We start from the raw sequence: 19,042 nt of genomic DNA, 5'->3' as shown, positions 1-19,042 counted from the left end.
CAGCCTCCACTGAGGCCTGTGCACTCGACTAAACAGTAAAGGATGCTTGAGTCATGGCATTCATATTAATGAGTTGCCAAGTGCAATTTACATACAGTACCTACACAGCACATTCTCCGGTGTTAAATCAACACTGAGAGTGTTAAATTGAACACTGGTCCGGTGTCTATATGGCTCCACACTTAAATGAACACATTGCTTAGTATAAAGCCTTATTTTAATATTTCACAGTGCCTTTCGAGTGAATTATAGAGTTACCACCCTTGACTGTATTTGTTAGTGATTGAAACATGGTTGTTGGATTCATCCATTTTCAATCATGTGGCCTTCCCCAAGTGGGATCCTAAGCGAATACAGTAGGTTATCATTAAAATAAAATGGGGTAGCGCAATACATCAGGGCCTTGTTTTACCCTAATACAGTGGCCTGAAACTCATGGTTTACAGGCCACATCAGGCCTGCATGTCACATTACGCTTGCTTGCAAAGTGATGTGTAATTCTTATTTTAATCCAGACAGAGCTGTCAGATGCGTCACAATACCCCCAGGAACTAACTGCACCAAGAGCCATATTTGAAATCAAATACATTCAATACTTAGAGCAGGGTAAAAAAAAAAGAGGATTTCAATGCATTTTCGGAAGGGCTGTGGTCACCATTCATGTAATACATACATCAACGTATTGGGAAGCTACTGTATTCCACAGATTTTTCATGGGTACATTATTTTTCCATTTCAATCTTATAGCAACCCTATGCTACTTGTCGTGACTCTTATGGGAAGAGCAGACCATCCAATATGCCCTTAAATATTTTAATACTTAAGAGGACCAGTGCTTCTATAGTGAAACGAATCTCACATCTGTGCCAATTGCAAGTGATGTTGTTAGGCTACATTGTATCTTCTTCTTCAGAGCACACTGGTGAGCAACAACATAATTTCACCTGGTCTCAGAGAATTTCATATAATTCTGTACATAAATCCGACACTCCATTTAGCATGATATGTTAAGTTTCATATGGTACAGTTTAAGTCGGAAGTCTACATACACTTAGGTTGGAGTCATTAACCTCTCTAGGGTAGGGGGCAGTATTTTCACATCCGGATAAAAAACGTACCCGATTTAATCTGGTTATTACTACTGCCCAGAAACTAGAATATGCATATAATTGTTTGATTTGGATAGAAAATACCCTAAAGTTTCTAAAACTGTTTGAATGGTGTCTGTGAGTATAACAGAACTCATATGGCAGGCAAAAACCTGAGAAGATTCTGTACAGGAAGTGCCCTCTCTGACCATTTCTTGGCCTTCTACACTCTCTTTATTGAAAACTGAGGATCTCTGCTGTAACGTGACACTTCCTACGGCTCCCATAGGCTCTCAGAGGGCGCCAGAACGTTGAATGATGCCTTTGCAGCCCATGGCTGAAAAACAGTAGCGCATTTGGTAAGTGGTCGATCTGAGAACAATGAGACGGGTGCACACGTGCACGTGAAGAGGCCATTTTCAACTTTGAGTCTTTGAATGAAAACAGGGTTTCCCGGTCGGAATATTATCGCTTTTTTACGAGAAAAATTGCATAAAAATTTATTTTAACCTGTTGGGGGTAGGGGGCAGTATTTACACGGCCAGATAAAAAACGTACCCGATTTAATCTGGTTACTACTCCTGCCCAGTAACTAGAATATGCATATAATTATTGGCTTTGGATAGAAAACACCCTAAAGTTTCTAAAACTGTTTGAATGGTGTCTGTGAGTATAACAGAACTCATATGGCAGGCAAAAACCTGAGAAGATTTCATGCAGGAAGTGGCCTGTCTGACAAGGTGTTGTTGTTCTTGCTTCTGTTTATTGAAGAGTCAGGATCTTAGCTGTAACGTGACACTTCCTACGGCTCCAATAGGCTCTCAGAGCCCGGGAAAAACCTGAACGATGTCGAGGCAGCCTCAGGCTGAAACACATAATCGCCTTTGCCAAGTGGCCGATCAGAGGACAAAGGGCTTAGGCTCGTGCCCGAGTCGACCCAGTGATATATTTTCTTTCGGCTGTTTACCTAATTGCAGATTCCCGGTCGGAATATTGTCGCTTTTTTATGAGAAAAATGGCAAAAAAACTGATTTTAAACAGCGGTTGACATGCTTTGAAGTACGGTAATGAAATATTTAGAAATCTTTTGTCACGAAATGCGCCGTGCACGCGACCCTTATTTACCATTGGGATAGTGTCTAGAACGCATGAACAAAATGTTGCTGTTGGAACATAACTATGGATTATTTTGGACCAAACCTACATTTGTTATTGAAGTAGAAGTCCTGGGAGTGCATTCTGACGAAGAACAGGAAAGGTAATCAAACTTTTCTAATAGTAAATCTGACTTTGGTGAAGGCTAAACTTGGTGGGTGTCTAAATAGCTAGCCCTGTGATGCCGGGCTATCTACTTAGAATATTGCAAAATGTGCTTTCACCGAAAAGCTATTTTAAAATCGGACATATCGAGTGCATAGAGGAGTAATGTATCTATAATTCTTAAAATAATTGTTATGCTTTTTGTGAACGTTTATCGTGAGTAATTTAGTAAATTGTTAGTAAATTCGCCGGAAGTTTGCGGGGGGTATGCTAGTTCTGAACGTCACATGCTAATGTAAAAAGCTGGTTTTTGATATAAATATGAACTTGATTGAACAAAACATGCATGTATTGTATAACATAATGTCCTAGGTGTGTCATCTGATGAAGATCATCAAAGGTTAGTGCTGCATTTAGCTGTGGTTTGGGTTTTTGTGACATTATATGCTAGCTCGAAAAATGGGTGTCTGATTATTTCTGGCTGGGTACTCTGCTGACATAATCTAATGTTTTGCTTTCATTGTAAAGCCTTTTTGAAATCGGACAGTGTGGTTAGATTAACGAGAGTCTTGTCTTTAAATAGCTGTAAAATAGTCATATGTTTGAGAAATTGAAGTAATAGCATTTCAAAGGTATTTGAAAATCGCGCCACAGGATTCAACTGGCTGTTACGTAGGTGGGACGAATTCGTCCCGCCTGCCCTAGAGAGGTTAAACAGCGTTTGACATGCTTCGAAGTACGGTAATGGAATATTTAGAATTTTTTTGTCACGATACGCGTCCGCGCATCACCCTTCGTCACCCTTCGAATAGTGTCTTGAACGCAAGAACAAAACAGAGGATATTTGAACATAACTATGGATTATTTTGAACCAAAACAACATTTGTGGATGAAGTAGAAGTCCTGGGAGTGCATTCTGACGAAGAACAGCAAAGGTAATCCAATTTTTCTGATAGTAAATCTGAGTTTGGTGAGTGCCAAACTTGGTGGGTGTCAAAATAGCTAGCCTGTGATGGCGAGCTATCTACTCAGAATATTGCAAAATGTGCTTTTGCCGAAAAGCTATTTTAAAATCGGATTGCATAAAGGAGTTCTGTATCTATAATTCTTAAAATAATTGTTATGTTTTTTGTGAACGTTTATCGTGAGTAATTTAGTAAATTCACCGGAAGTTTGCGGTGGGTATGCTAGTTCTGAATGTCACATGCTAATGTAAAAAGCTGTTTTTTGATATAAATATGAACTTGATTGAACAAAACATGCATGTATTGTATAACATAATGTCCTAGGAGTGTCATCTGATGAAGATCATCAAAGGTTAGTGCTGCATTTAGCTGTGGTTTTGGTTTTTATGACATTATATGCTAGCTTGAAAAATGGGTGTCTGATTATTTCTGGCAGGGTACCCTGTTGACATAATGTAATGTTTTGCTTTCATTGTAAAGCCTTTTTGAAATCGGACAATGTGGTTAGATTAACGAGAGTCTTGTCTTTAAAATGGTGTAAAATAGTCATATGTTTGAGAAATTTAAGTAATAGCATTTCTAAGGTATTTGAATATCGCGCCATGGGATTCCTCTGGCTGTTGAGTAGGTGGGACGATTTCATCCCACATACCCTAGAGAGATTAAAACTAATTTTTCAACCACTCCACAAATTTCTCGTCAACTAACTATAGTTTTGGCACGACGGGTAGGACATCTATTTTGTGCATGACACAAGTAATTTTTCCAACAATTGTTTACAGACAGATTATTTCACTTATAATTCACTGTATCACAATTCCAGTGGGTCAGAAGTTTACATACACTAAGTTGACTGTGCCTTTAAACAGCTTCGAAAATTCCAGAAAATGATGTCATGGCTTTAGTAGCTTCTGAAAAGCTAATTTACATAATTTGAGTCAATTGGAGGTGTACCTGTGGATGTATTTCAAGGCCTATCTTCAAACTCAGTGCCTCCTTGCTTGACATCACGGGAAAATCAAAAGAAATCAGCCAAGACCTCAGAAAGAAAATTGTAGACCTCCACAAGTCTGGTTCATCTTTGGGAGCAATTTCCAAACGCCTGAAGGTACCACGTTCATCTGTACAAAAAATAGTACGCAAGTATAAACACCATGGGACCAAGCAGCCATCATACCGCTCAGGAAGGAGACGCGTTCTGTCTCCTAGAGATTAACGTACTTTGGTTGCGAAAAGTGCAAATCAATCCCAGAACAACAGCAAAGGACCTTGTGAAGATGCTGGAGGAAAAAGGTACAAAAGTCTGTATATCCACAGTAAAACGAGTCCTATATCGACATAACCTGAAAGGCCGCTCAGCAAGGAAGAAGCCACTGCTCCAAAACTGCCATAAAAATGGCAGACTCTGGTCTGATGAAACAAAAATATAACTATTTGGCCATAATTACCATCGTTATGTTTGGAGGAAAAAGGGGGAGGCTTGCAAGCCAAAGAACGCCATCCCAACCGAGAAGCACGGGGGTGGCAGTATCATGTTGTGGGGGTGCTTTGCTGCATGAGGGACTGGTGCACTTCACAAAATAGATGGTTTCATGAGGAGGGAAAATTATGTGGATATATTGAAGCAACATCTCAAGACATCTGACAGGAAGTTAAAGCTTGGTCACAAATGGGTCTTCCAAATGGACAATGACCCCAAGCATACTTCCAAAGTTGGCAAAATGGCTTAAGAACAACAAAGCCAAGGTATTGGAGTGGCCATCACAAAGCCCTGACCTCAATTCCATAGAAAATTTGTGGGCAGAACTGAAAAAGTGTGTGGGAGCAAGGAGGCCTACAAACCTGACTCAGTTACACCAGCTCTGTCAGGAGGAATGGGCCAAAATTCATCCAACTTATTGTGGGAAACTTGTGGAAGGCAAAACTTTTGATCCAAGTTAAACAATTTAATGGCAATGCTACCAGATACTAATTGAGTGTATGTAAACTTCTGACCCACTGGGAATGTGATGAAAGAAATAAAAGCTGAAATAAATCATTCTCTCTAGTATTATTCTGACATTTCACATTCTTAAAATAAAGTGTTGATCCTAACTGACCTAAGACAGGAAATTTACAATAGGATTAAATGTCAGGAATTGTGAAAAACTGAGTTTAAATGTATTTGGCTAAGGTGTATGTAAACTTCCAACTTCAACTGTATGTATTAACTTGTGCATGTCCATCACCCATTTAGTTTGATATGTTTTTTATTACAATTCGTATGATATGTTTCAAATATGAAAAACGTGCAATATGTTACGAATTTGCAAATCCTACAATACGTATTCTAGCTAGGTGGATAGGTGGCTAACGCGAGCTAGGCTAGGGGTTAGAGTTAAGTTTAAGAGTTAGGTTAAAGTGTTAGGTTTAGGAGATGGGTTAGCTATAAGGGTTAAGGTTAGGGTTAGGGGAAGGGTTAGCTAACATGCTAAGTAGTTGCAATGTTGCTAAACACTTGTAAGTAGTTGAAAAGTTGCTAATTAGTTACAATGCTAAAGTTGTCCGTGATGAGATTTGAATTCGCAACATTTGGGTTGCTAGACATTTGCATTATACGCATACCCATCCACCCCGACCAACCACCCTCCGTTGGTTTTTGCCTTAAGTAACCATTTGTCTTATGTAACCATACCAAACATAACATATCACACTATATGGAGTGTCTCAGAATAATACGAAATGCTCTGAGACCAGGTTGTTCACCGAGACATCCACAAGATCTTCAAGTTTAGTACTATATCCACAAATGTTTTAATGATCTAAATAATGATGATGATGGTGAAGGGGGTGATTGAATTTACATTATGGTGGTTCGAGCCCTGAATGCTGATTGGCTGACGGCCATGCTATATCAGACCATGGTATATCAGACTGTATAACACGGGTATGACAAAACATTTATTTTTACTGCTCTAATTACGTTGGTAAGCAGTTTATAATAGCAATAAGGCACCTTGGGGGTTTGTGGTATATGGCCAAAATACCACGGCTAAGGGCTGTAACCAGACACTTTGCAATGCGTCTGCCCTTAGCCGTGGTATATTGGCAATATACCACACCCCTCATGCCTTATTGCTTAAATATACAACAGGGGTTGTCAACTACAATAGGATTGTTCTCCCGCCGATTTGTTCCTGAGCACGTAGCTAGATGGAGGGCCAGAACATAAATAGCTTATTAGCAAATAGCCTACTAGCTGCCCAATTCATAGCCCTAGACTACACATTTAACACATGTGGTTAGTGAGCTCACCAATTTAATGACAATAACATAATACTTTTGATCTAATTACAGTGGTAATGTCTCTATTATAGGCCTACCTGTACTCTATTAAAATATAGTCATTTTATCATATTTCTCCAATTCCAAACCAGTGTGTCTTGTTTGCAACAAAACTGTAAAGAATTGAATCTAAAATGTCATTATGAATCTAATCCTACTTTCAGAAGGAGATGTTCAACCCCAGACATGAGGCCGGAAGGTAGGCCTGTTTAAGGAGTACATGGTGACAGTATTGGAGGAAGTAACTCTACCGACAAATGTATGGATAACATAATTGCGTCTGTCAAACAGGTAAGTCTATGTAATGACTTTCGTCGGAATGAGAAGGGGACCAAAGCACAGCGTGGTAAGTGTTCAGGATTTTTTTATTTAATCAACGAAACAACCGAACAAAGTAACAAAAACAAAAAGCCAACAGTTCTGTCAGGTAACAGAAAATACTAAACAGAAAATAACTACCCACAAAACACAGGTGGGAAAAGGCTGCCTAAGTATGATTCCCAATCAGAGACAACGATAGACAGCTGCCTCTGATTGGGAACCATACTCGGCCAAAACAAAGAAATAGATAACATAGAATGCCCACCCCACATCACACCCTGACCTAACCAAATAGAAAAACGTCTCTCTCAGGTCAGGGCATGACAGTCTAAGTCTTATTTCTTAGTGCTCCAGCAAAGCCCTCTTGTTTGTTCATTTGTCAACTCAACTTTTAGCACTGGGCGCTGTCCATATACATTTTAGGAATAGCGATCCACACGCGGGCGGTGGCTGAATCTCAAATAATATTTTTCTAATTTAACAAAGTATATACCATTATCTTGTTTTTATCATATTCCCACTAATATTGTAATTAAGCTTTCACATGTGTTTTACACTTTTTATCAAGCTGTTGGTGCTTCCTTCTATTCATGCCAAATCATTTGACTGCTGTAGGTTGAGATTCTTGTTTCCTAAAATGATTCCTTTACAATGTTCTGTAGTGAATAGAGAAGACCATATACCCATCACATCCCACATTATGTTAATGAAGTCTGCATATGTGTGTAACTCAAATATGTTTTGGGGTCTGGATTGGGGAGGTGTGAAACGTATCAACGAGAGAAAGAAGCCAATCAATCTTATCCTATAAGTTCTCTTCAGTTTATGAGCTATCACTCCTCATGCCACGAAGGAGAAAATAATTCCAGCATTAAACTTAGATTAATTGATTGAATGAAACTATATCAATGCATGTGAAATATGACGGTCGTATGACGGAAAGACAATTCCGACTCACGTTGGTCCCTCAAGAGGAATTCTTAGCACTTCTCACACACCACACACTGTAGGCCTAAGCAAAACATATAGAAAACATAACAGTAAACAAACAATATGAACGGTCAGACAAATACCCTCCCATCCCACCCCAGGCCTGCTCACATGTGGAGTTGTTCATAATAGTGATAGCCCCTGGCATGAAACTCCTCCCGAAGCGTGCAGTGCATGCCATTTAATTGTCGGATTTCTCCGACACGACGGGAGATCAAAGCAGTGGTGGAGTGAGTGGTCTGGGCTGGAGATCATGTGGCGGGCTTTGCGCTGTATAGTATGTGATGGGGATCCAATCAGTTTAGATGCCGTGAACAAATGAAATAGTAGGCCTATAGGCTACTCCAGTGACATGTCATAGCTTACACTCTTCTAAAAAATGGTTCCTTATAGAACCAAAAAGGGTTCTATTGCTTGTTTTATATATGGAGCCCCTGAAAGTTCTATATAAAACCCTTTTATAGAGTTATTTGATTAGAACCCTAGAGGTTCTTCTTCACCTAAAATGGTTCCATATAGAACCCTGCATGGTGCTATTTATGAATTGTGGCTACTACTATTAAATATCATTGGACAGGCACAACGCTAGCTCACCTTATATATTTTGGGGGTTTATTAGACAAGTTTAAAAGGTTGACGTTTCGGGCTTCAATGGTCTTCTTCAGAATAATCACAAAGGGAATGGACAAGTTCAGTAGGCATTGTAATATCAAAATACAATTCAGTAGTAATATTTTGAGCTAAATAAACAATTAAATAAGGGACAAAAGAGAACACTCATAGTTTTTAGAATTTATTGTCATTATATGAAAACATAGTTTGGAAATATGCACTGGTGGACAGGGAGGTATCTCTTTGTTTGAATAATGGCCCATGTCAACTCTGGCTGACTTCTTTGCAATACAATATACTTTGTCCATTAGTTACAGTGAACAACAAAAATGTGTCTTCTGCTCTATTCTCAACCCCTCCCCCTCCACCCTCCAAACACACAGTTGAAACAGCACAGGTTCAAGCTGCATGCAGCGCCCCTGGACAGAAAGCATGTTGTGGGGTTAAGGGCCTTGCTCAAGGGCCCAAAAGTAGGGGAATGTTTTGAGGATGTGAACCCAGCAGCCTCCAGTTGTCAGATAAATTCCTCCCATTCTTTTACAGCACCCAGCCCGGGATTCAAACCCGGTCACCTTTCGGCCACAGGTCCAACTCCTGCCACAGGCGCAACTCCTTAGCCGCTGGGCTACCTGCTTGACTGGTTTTAGCAAAGAAGAAAAAAAATAGCAAAAACATAAGTTAATTTTCAGAAATAAGTATGAGCTAATCTTCCTTAATGCTATGCAGACATAATTATTATGATGTAGAATAACAACTTACATGCAGTTGTTGTCAGCAGCTGCAGTCTCTGATAGCTCTGGGTTACTGCCAGACTGAGCAAAAAACAGATAGTGTGTTAAAAGTTATGTAATGATTAACTAGGCCAGGGTTTCTCAGACTTGGTCCTGGGCCCCCCTGGGTGCACGTTTTGGGTTTTTGCCCTAGTACTACACAACTGTTTCAAATAATCAAAGCTTGATGATGAGTTGGTTATTTAAATCTGCTGTGTAGTGCACCCAGGGGGAGCCCAGGAGTGAGTTTGGGAAACCCTGAACAAGGCTATTTAATCACCAAGACTTACTGTACAATAATTTATTATAAATAATTGTACATACTTCCTCTGTCAGCAACAGTCTTCTAATGGCTTCATTAAACATAGGCTGAATCCACACTGAAATACTAAAATAATATATAACATTTTACATATTTAATTTATTGCATGAATGGTGACCACAGCCCTTCTGAAAATACATTTCAATAATGTTTTCATTCGATTTTTCCACCCTGCTCCATGTATTCAATGTATTCCATTTCAAATTTGGCTCCCAGTGTGGCTTTACTACCGGGCCATTATGACCCATCTGGCAGTTCCTTCATTGCATGTTCCTAGCCGCAACCTGAATTCAGAATGACTGCAAGGTTGGGAAGACTGAGTTATGACAATACTTAAACCATCTAAACTGGAACAACCATTTCAGGAACGGTTGCAATAAGTCTAAATAACAGATTGTATTAGTTTAGAAAAAAGTATGTTATTTATATTTGAGTAGCATAAGATAATTAAGCAATCAATGTACATGCAAAACATAGATATAAAAACAAACTATTCTAAAAATCAACCTGCAATAGAGCATGCTGGGAAATATGATAGATGGGTGTGGTTTTGGTTTAACACTGGGATTATTTTACATCAATGAGTGTTATTTGAACAATTACAGAGTTAATTGAACACCTGAATCAACACTATAAATTATACAGTAGGTAACACTCAACAGTAGGTAACACTGGCCAATTTGTTGAGAACTAATAAGTGAATTATGTTGCAGCATGCATCTACAATAAGTGTCCTTAAAAATGCACACAGCAGCACAGCACGTGTCGTTGTTAATAGGATATGGAATCCGTAATTATTTAGGCTCTTGACATTCTGGTTGGGTCTTATTCTAATTACAAGTATTGTTTTTGGGAAAATAGCTTAACATGAGTAATTTAATGTATTTATTTTAATTTCACCTTTATTTAACCAGGTAGGCCAGTTGAGAATAAGTTCTCATTAACTGCGACCTGGCCAAGATAAAACAAAGCAGTGTGACAGAGACAACAACACAGAGCTACACATGGGATAAACAAACACAGTCAATAACACAATAGAAAAATATATACACAATGTGTGCAAATGGAGTAAGATTAGGGAGGTAAGGCAATAAATAGGCCATAGTGGCGAAATAATTACAATTCAGCATTAACACTGGAGTGATAGATGTGCAGATGATGATGAGCAAGTAGAGATACTGTGGTGCAAAAATAAATAACAATATGGGGATGAGGTAGTTGGGTGTGCTATTTACAGATGGGCTATGTACAGGTGTGGGATCGGTAAGCTGCTCTGACAGCTGATGCTTAAAGTTAGTGAGGGAGATATAAGTCTCCAGCTTCAGTGATTTTTGCAATTCGTTCCCGTGGGTCCCGTGTGGCTCAGTTGGTAGAGCATGGTGTTTGCAACACCAGGGTTGTGGTTTCGATTCCCACGGGGGACCAGTACAGAAAAAAGAAAAAAAACTAAGTGTATGAAATGTATGCGTATGAAATGTATGCATTCACTACTGTAAGTCGCTCTGGATAAGAGCGTCTACTAAAATGTAAATGTAAAATGTTCCAGTCATTGGCAGCAGAGAACTGGAAGGAAAGGAAGCCAAAGGAGGAGTTGGCTTTGGGGATGACCAGTGAAATATACCTGCTGGAGCGTGTGCTACAGGTGGGTGTTTTCATTGTTTCAAGGAATTTCAATGCTTTATTTACAGTATGTCGCTATTTATGAATGACATAAGATGGCATTATTTGTATTTGAACATTGTAAAACTGTAGCAGCTCAGTACGTCTGGGCAGAGAAAAGCAAAGATAGACAGGAATCTCATATTGTGCATAGTTCAACAACTTTCAACCCATTCTCTAGCACTGGAACACACATTGACCAGCACCATCAAAATCTCAGTGAAGCATTATTTGATGAGTGCTTGACAGGGGGAGCAGAGTGGGTAACCTCTTGCAATGTTAGGCATTTAATAAGAGACTAATACGTTCAAGAGTAAATACACAGCATAGACTCTGTCATATGGATGTCTTACAATCACTGCATTATGTAAGGATCAAGCTGCACATGACGTCTTTCTCCTGCATTCACTATGTAACGAGGACTGCTAACTGATAAAGATACACATGAACAGGTGGTTAAAAGGGGATGATAGGTTATGAATACAGAGACTCATCACCCACAGCCATTGTTGTTATTGTTAACAGTGGGATTTCAATTTCAATGAAGATAAGAAAGGAGCGATTGTCAGAAGATGAGGTAGTGGGTGGAAGATCGAGATGGAGTGACACACTACCGACAAGCTCCTGCCGGCATAATGATCAGGAGGTGATAAAAACAGGCAGCACACAGAAACTGCTGGTTAGTGGATATCCTACTCTTAGAACGGGCTTCCTTTTTCATCAACACAATCTCACGGGAGAGGAAGGGATGGTGTGTGTGCGCACAAATGAAAAACAGAGAGAAGGAGTAAGGAACAGTAAGATAGAGAGACCGTGAGTGAGTGAGAAAGAAAGAGAGAGTGGATAAAGAGACAGGGAGGGAGAGAAAGAGAGGAGGTAGACAGCTGAAAGAGAGTGAGATAAAACGAGTGTGGTGAAAGCTGATTCCTCCACAATCCACTCCACTTCTCAGCACAATATAACATTTCTGAGGGTGTATTAGCCATCCACAACCCTGCATCCTCCCTCCTCCAGAGAGAAAGGGAGAGATCGCTCATGCCACCCAATCCCCTTCCACCTTCCAGCCCTCCAAAAGTATCCCTCTCCCAATGCCGGATAGAAAAGAGACAAAGCGCTTTCCCTGGGCTCAGTGCGTGGGTACAATCACCCCTGTGATCAGCACTGTAAATATGAGTAAGTAGGGCAGCTGTATTTGATCAACAAGGGCCTGCAGCCTGCGGTGTTCTCTCCCTGTGCTGTCACCGGAACTACCGGAGCAGACGAGTCACTGAGCCTGGCTTAACCAACAAACACTCTCACTGAATGCCTCTGCTTGCCATGCAAAGACGGGCGGGGGTCATGTCCATACACCACCCTCATTGCACACGCAAACACCCCCCTTCCATTACAAGTCTGAGCCTGTGACACAAATCAGCTGTGTTATCTGGACATCATCAGCAGGAGTGTCATTTGCATGCTATCTCCTAATGACAGGGAGAGTGATCAAGAGGATCAAGCTGATTGGTCAATACTACAGTAGGGTTTGGCTGGGGAGGGTCATAAAGGTCCCCCATCTATGACTTAATGACCTGGCTTACTGGGGAAAGCTGTGGAGGGAGGCTGTTTTATTGGTGTGGAGTCACACGGTGACTAATTGCAGCCTGTTGCCTTTAAAGAGGAGATGGGGAGGGTAATGTTCTTGCTGTGGTGGCAGGCCAATGGATTTTTACTGTAACAGGCGTTCTCCAAAGCTCCTATCATTTCTGTGTGGGGTTTTTTGTCCATGGAGATTTGCATTGCGGAGATAAAAAAAATACCTATTGTTGATTTTGACATGGTATTTATAGGTGATGCATTGCAGCTGCAACAGTGTTGCCATGTATTTGTTAACCATTACTAAAGGTTTGAGCCACTCTTGCATTGTCATTTCCACACGCTATGCGGCCTGAATGGAAGTCCACCTGGACCAAATGGAATGTCCTAGACATTTTATAATCATCACTTGCCATTGTGCACGACTAACCTGTAATTGCTAAGTGCAAATTGAAAGCGAGAAATTAATGAATGGAGAGCATACCTATCTTTTCGTTAATGGGAAACATTTCATTTTTGTTGTTTTGTTTCTTCCTCATTGCTGTTGGCCATAAATGTAATTACCCATTTTGATTTGCATAAGCATTCCTTTCATGGGATTGTGCATAACAAATAACAAAAACACAGGAAATACATTATCTACATACATTATTTACATAAATTAAAAGCACATCTTCTAAAATCTCCTCCTTTCCTGTAGGATGACCAACTAATTCTTATTCAAAAAACTATGCATAGTTGAGACTGCACACAGCACAATGGCGGAGTAATTTTTGTTCCAGTTCATTTTGAGACATTTCCTGTGCGAACATTGTAGCACAGTGGTTGAACTCTCCCAAGGGGGCTCGTTCAGTGGGACAGATGTTACATTACTGAATTCTATGTCCTCTGTTAGCTCACCAGAGACTTCTTAAGAAACCTATTAAGTAAACAGTGGTTATGCTGGAGGTTATAGTGGGTGTATTGTGTACGTGGAAAACACTCCAATACATGCCAATACACTGGATAGTGGATAAGCCTGTATCTTTTACCAAATCCTCATATAATCATACACATTTACTATAGTCACAACATTTTCATTTCATACCCCGTCCACCCACACACATACATACAGTACAATAGGTCTATACCACTTTAGCATAAACACTAATTCATACATGTACATCCTGCATGGTATGAGTCAACCTTGAACTTTGAACTCTTTCATACAAACATGTATTTAATATACAAATAAACAATCATGCCCAAGTTAGTGGAATCTTCTGCAGTTTTGATAATTAGCATCTATGGTAACCTTGGTTATTTATACTTGAATAACTTAAACAAAAATGTATTCATATATACAGTATATATTTTTTCATACCTTTGTTCATATTGTCATTACGTTTCTAGTAGATAGACTATATGGTTCAAGAGAAAATATCCTAATTACTGGAAAAAGCATCTAATCAACAATTACATTATTTTACATTAATAGTCTTCCAACTATTGACTTTTTTCACAACTGCCACCAGTTTGATGCCAAAAAATTGAAAACAAATACCTATTGACATATTAAAATAAATACAAGTGTGTAAAATAATAAGTATACACTGAGTGTACAAAACATTAGTAACATGACAGACTGGCCAGGTGAATCTAGGTGAAAGGTTAGTGATGTCACCTGTTAAATCCACTTTAATCAGTGTAGATGAAGGGGAGGAGATATGTTAAAGAAGGATTTTTAAGCCTTGAGACAATTGAAACATGGATTGTGTGTGTGTGCGCCATTCAGAGGGTGAATATTTAAGTGCCATTGAACTGGGAATGGTAGTAGGTGCCAGTTGCACAGGTTTATGTGTGTCAAGAACTGGAACACTGCTGGGTTTTTCAAGCTCAACAGTTCCCGTGTGTATGAAGAATGGTCCACCACCCAAAGGACATCCAACGAACTTGATACAACTGTGAAAAGCATTTTGACACCTTGTAGAGTCCATGCCTCGACGAATTGTTCTGAGGGTAAAGGGGGGTGCAACTCATTTCATGCTGAAACACTCATATTAAACACCAATGGTATTCAACAAGTTGATGGTTTATAATTATGATAATGTTTTACAGCTTTGTCATTCTATTTCATCATTTGTAAGTGTGGCTAGGACACACAGAGGGCCAGAAATAATTACAGATGCATTTGCTAATCTGAAGTACCCAAAAAGGCCATTAGATGTCATCTTATACAATTCAAAATAAAACTTGAAAGTTACCAAACTTCAAAAGTGTCCAGTAATATACCTTCCCTTTGCAACCCTATGCCCATCACACACACACACACACGCACACACACACACACACACACACACACACACACGCACACACACACACACACACACACACACACACACACACACACACACACACACACACACACACACACACACACACACACACACACACACACACACACACACACACACACACACACACACAACCAGGCAGCATTACAACAATGTTCAGGAAACACAGTGCTCCATTGGGCCTATCGTGTTTGACTTCCAGTGCAGTGACGGGGGAATTCACCTCCACATCACCATAAATGAACAAATCAAATCAAATGTATTTATATAGCCCTACATCAGCTGATATCTCAAAGTGCTGTACAGAAACCCAGCCTAAAACCCCAAACAGCAAGCAATGCAGATTGCTTGCAAACACCGCAGCGAGTTCATGCCCTGCAACACCTAACCAGGCAGAGCAGACGCTACAGTACAGGACATTCTGGTGGTGGCAGATTGCAGCCAGGCAACAAGTCTGACAGTACACATGAGAGAGTGCCAACTAGCTGACAGAAATGTCAACGCCGTCTCCTTTTAAGACAATGGCAAGATGGCTGGCGGCAAGATGGCTGGCTCTGATTACCCAAGCAGGCAAATACACCCCACCTCCTCTATCCTCTCCCCCCCTACCCCCCACCTTTCACTCCCATCACTGGACACCCTCCACTCCCCAATCAGGTTGTCAACTGTTGGCGATGGTTAACAGGATAGCGTTGTTGAGGTGAAGCAGCAACATGGCAATCCACTCCCAGTGCCAAAACAGTTAATGACAGTTAGAGCTCGTAATTAGCCCATGATCCCTCTGTCGTACGCTTTAACACCATTGACCTTAAGCTGTGTACGCCTGCTCCCTCCTCCACCTCGGTCCATCTCGCTCCATCTCCCGCCTCTCTCACTCTCCTTTACCCTGACTGTCAAAGCAACATGATGCATTCAGGGGGCGAACTGCTAGGGCTATGGCACACACTAATGCAAACACATAGAGGCAAGCAGGCACACACGTACCAGCATGCACGCATGCATGCACACAATGACTACAGCCAGACAAAGCCACCATGACAGTGACTGCGAGCTGCTCTGTCGCTTGTGACACTAAAGGCTGTCAAAGTTTACACATGTTAACTAGGGATGGGAATTTCCAGGGACCTCACAATATGATATCACGGTACTTAGGTACCGATACGATATGTATTGCGATTCTCACGATTCTATATGTACTGAGATTTGTTACTGTGATTTTATTGCAATTCGATGTTCCAAAGATATTGCTTACCATATGTCTACTGCGGAGGGACAAGAGGAAACACGTTTTGATCAGTCATGGAAATAAAAGTGCTGAAAACAAATTAAAAAGAAGATGGAGAAACAGCTATGAAGGAAAAATGTTGGTGCAGGTACAGCCAACTAGCTCAAAAATAACATTGCGATATTGTCAAAACAATACGATATATTGTCAAAAGTAATATCCCGATACGTAACTGTATAGATTTTTCCCCCCATCACTAATGTTAACGGCTAAGTGTCTCCCACCCATTAGAAACCAAACTCCATGCTCTCTCAAACTAGTCCTCCACTGAACATAGCCTCCTTTTCAAAGATGAGCTGTTCAAAGACGTTGGTCAGAAGAACACTCTGCACTCCGCTTAGCTGTGTAGACCTCCGCTGCAGTGACATAGGTCTTATTGTTGTTGTTGTTGTTGTGATAGTGGTGGTGAGGACTGGAGACCTGATGTGCTCATAGAGACGAGGCTCTGCCTCCAGGACAAAGGCAGCCGGGGTTGTAGTCGACACACGCCTTGCATGAAAGAACAGAGTTGCACATCTAACACAACTGGGCTATGACCACTTATGACATATAATGATGGTACGATAATAATGCATTGGTCAAAATAAATCCACAAATCTTAAACAACTACACAACATTGCATTGAGCTGCATATCACCTCATGCATCATCATTCTGTAGCAGTGTGAGCATATTCTGTACAGGTTGGCAGCCAGTCTTTGCCAGAACACTCACCAATCATCAGTTATGGAAGTGAAGAGGAGGGGGATTGGAATAATACTCTGGAAACGCGGCCATGACAGCTGGGTGAACACCCAGGCTCACTTAAGAAGTGCAAGGGGATCTTTATGACCCCAGAATCAGGACATTGGTTTTGAAGGCACATCCGTCCCAGCAATGATGTCCGCACAGCACTGTGTCCCTACAACTGCTATGGGACTGGATCTTCCATAGGAATCTCCCATACTGGCCCACTGAGACACATTCCCAAAGGTGTCTCCTATCCAAGCACCAGCCAAATCTCACCTTACTTAGCTATTGTCTTTTGCTGACAGCAAGGTGCTTGGTGTGATGAATGCTACAAGGGTTTAAGTGCTTTTGTTATAGTGTGAGGTTTTTCCCATTTTCTGAGTGCACATCTTCTAAATCCGTGGGGTACAGCCTAGCCTGCCACCGGGGCAGCTGGAAACATCAGCAGCGAGAGTCTCCTGTCAGCATTATTTCCATCACGGTGCAGAGGCTTTTGCTCGGCAGTTTGGGCAGTGAACTCACGGACGAGCGCCCCTCAGCCAGGAAGAGGACGGCTACTACATGTTGACATCCTGTACTACCTTCAAAGGCTACTGCTGTGCTGTGGTTGGTATAGATGGGAATGCTAATGTGTGGCTAGCCCTGGAGTCAGTCAGAGCGAGAAGCACAGTTCGGAAAGCCACAGCTGAGACGGAAGCGAGGGAGCTGTCATCTCATACCCCCTCTGTCTCCCTCCCTTTCTCCCTCACTCTGCCTTGGCAGACATTACACCTCCCTTTCCACTCCCCTCCCCCTTAATTGAAAAAAGTCTCAGGCGTTTTCTTGTAGGATCACTTCATTTCAGCTTTATGAAGCATCATTTATGCAGAACAACTGGACAAAGTATGACAAGTACATAGCATAATCTGGTAGTAATACTTTACTGTTTTCTTATGAGATTGAGGTTAAGGCACACAGGCGATTAGAGTGGCCAAGTGTTGTTTCTGGATCAGTTTGAGATGTGTGCTATGGAAGGTTTGGGTTAGAAGCAGGGCTGGTTAAGCTGGTCCTGGACCTGCTCCATTGCAGTCTGCTGAGCTCTCCAGTCTCACTGCTAATAGACTGAGGTGACTCAGGGCCCAGTCAATTTGTGTCTGCCTCTCAATTCCCCCACACTGCTCCACGCCAGGGACTGCATTACACCTCCACCCACACACTCAGCAGAACCAACACTCTAGCTTATGAAGACAAACACTAGACTACACACACACACACACACACACACACACACACACACACACACACACACCCCCCCCCCACAGGAATCTCACCTTTCTTTGAATAGGGTTGTGCTTAGACTCAAAGTAAAGCTCAAGAGGCTCATTTAGTTGGAGAAATGTAGGATATTGACCAAACTTCGGCAGCTTTCAGACTATAAGCGTCATTATTTTCCCTGCCTTTCTATGATATTGTGTGGGGAGGATAGGATAGCACCATGATTTGGATACCTCACTGCCGGAATGCCCACTACTGGCCTTCAACGGGTAAACAAGAACAAACACACAGCATTCCAACAGAGGCACCTTCTGCTTTGTGCTCCTAAATGACATGGAATAATGCTCCATACTCACCCATGGTAGTGGGTTGAAATGTACAAATCACAATGCAACAACATGAATGCGACCCACATAGGGAAGTTACGATCATCGAGAAAAATAAACAAACCTCTCCCCTATTTAGATTACCTCATAGCAGGGGTTGATTCCTGTCAAGGTCTCTTTCCTAAAATAGTTTGTATAAAGCATTCAGCGACAAATTGTGTTGTAAAAAGTGC

At 41.1% G+C, this 19,042-nt stretch overlaps 1 long non-coding RNA gene across 1 annotated transcript in view; it reads right to left on the bottom strand.

The window, feature by feature from the left end:
- Positions 1 to 8,568: 8,568 nt before the first annotated feature.
- LOC115205982 (uncharacterized) overlaps positions 8,569 to 19,042 on the bottom strand; it is a 137,074-nt gene continuing 126,600 nt past the window's right edge. The window contains exons 3-4 of the long non-coding RNA XR_003880721.1: positions 9,320 to 9,372; positions 8,569 to 9,197 (exon numbers count right to left, since the gene is read on the bottom strand). This is a non-coding gene — a long non-coding RNA (uncharacterized LOC115205982). The remainder of the gene's footprint in view (positions 9,198 to 9,319; positions 9,373 to 19,042) is intronic.

The sequence above is a fragment of the Salmo trutta genome, chromosome 13 (genome assembly GCF_901001165.1).
Source record: "Salmo trutta chromosome 13, fSalTru1.1, whole genome shotgun sequence".
Classification (NCBI taxonomy): domain Eukaryota; kingdom Metazoa; phylum Chordata; class Actinopteri; order Salmoniformes; family Salmonidae; genus Salmo; species Salmo trutta.
The sequence above is the reverse complement of the archived record's forward strand: the minus strand, read 5'-3'. Positions and strand labels throughout refer to the sequence as shown.